The 1,487-nt window shown below is 50.0% G+C and overlaps 1 pseudogene; it reads right to left on the bottom strand.

Moving 5' to 3' along the window:
• Positions 1-825: 825 nt before the first annotated feature.
• On the bottom strand, positions 826-927 carry LOC146039991 (U2 spliceosomal RNA; annotated as a pseudogene).
• Between the last annotated feature and the right edge of the window lie 560 nt (positions 928-1,487).

Here is a 1,487-nt window from a genome sequence, read left to right as displayed (position 1 = left end):
AGCTTTGGCACGTTGGGGAAATGGAAGGCCCGTAAGGGACGACCACACAACCCAAAAAAACGTGACACACTACAGAAAACAGAAAACGTGAAAAGTGCACGAACGTGGAGAAGAAGAGAAATAAATAATAAAGAGGACCCCAGCCAGAAGGCCGGGGTGGGGGTGTGAAAAATTGTCCTACCCCATCCAAAAGGACGAGGTAAGGACGTGAAGCGCTAACCTAGAGGGGAAGTGCGCAGTGCTAGTGCCTTACTAGTGCATGGTGATTTTGGGATCACCCGTGCATGTTCTGCACCCCCGAGTTTCCCCGGGGGCACAGTGCAGCCTCGGACTCCAAGCAGCCAGCCAGTCAGCGTCCAACCAAGTGTTTCTCCGCCTCACCAGCAGGCCCTTTCCGACCCCCCGGCATGGGAATGGATACCCCACCGGGCTTTTCGATGAGTCTCCCCCGCAGCGGCCGAATAGACCAACCGAAGGAGAAGAAAACACCTACTCAGTCCCGACGTTTCCCCTCTCCCAGGGATTGAGTACTGGGCTGGGCTTTTCGCTGTCTCCCTGGCCGAGGGCGACTTGTTACCCCCGGACCAGAGAGCAATCTACTCGGTCCCAGCTTTTCCCGTCTTCCTGGGATTGGATACTAGACCGGGCTTTTCGAGTGACTCTCCCTCGGAGGCTATGGACCCCCATCTACTAGGCCCGATGCTTCTCCCCTCCCTACCAGTAGGAAGGTATGCTCCCCCCCTACGGCAGGATGAAGATACTCAGCCAGACCTTACCCCCGCCCAGAACATGAGGTACACTACGCCTCAGCTCAGTAGCAAGGTGATTAGGTCCAGCTTTCCTCTATTCTCTGCCAGGGGGCAGTCCAGACCCAACTGATAAGAACAGATACTACACTTGATCTTAGCCAAAAGGCCGAGAAGCGGCCGTTTCACCATACATTTCCCGTACGCAGATGGTGAGCGTAAGTCCAGCCACAAAACATCCGCATACGGATGGTCACAAACACCGACAATGGGGAGTGGCGTACACTTGAGGAGATAGCACAACAAATCTTTTCATTTTAGCTTGACATTGATGGTGGGAAACCATCTGGTTCTCCCCCATCGATGTCAAAACTATTGAACATCGACCATAACCCATAGATGTTTTATAAACATCGATGGCAGATGGCCATCCCTAATGAGAATTGCATCAACCAATCATATGGTCTAATTTCTAAACTAATTTGCATAAGGGCTTAATTTGATCTCCATAACTTACTTAGGTCTTTCCTAACCCTAGTCTAATTGAAAACCTACAAAACTAGCGAAAAGCTGGTGGATGACAAGAACATTCGTTACTGATCATCTTGCTGGTTGAAGATTGTTGCGTGATGGTCCCAGCTAAAGTAGTAAAATAGAAAACTGTTGACTGACAGTACATAAACCAGTCAGAATGGATTATTTTCAATGAGAATTAATGATGCCCATTGTTGCCTTTGCCAT

This window comes from Crinia signifera, chromosome 9, assembly GCF_055691185.1.
Source record: "Crinia signifera chromosome 9, ASM5569118v1, whole genome shotgun sequence".
NCBI classification, from domain to species: domain Eukaryota; kingdom Metazoa; phylum Chordata; class Amphibia; order Anura; family Myobatrachidae; genus Crinia; species Crinia signifera.
This window is presented reverse-complemented; position numbering and strand designations above follow the sequence as displayed.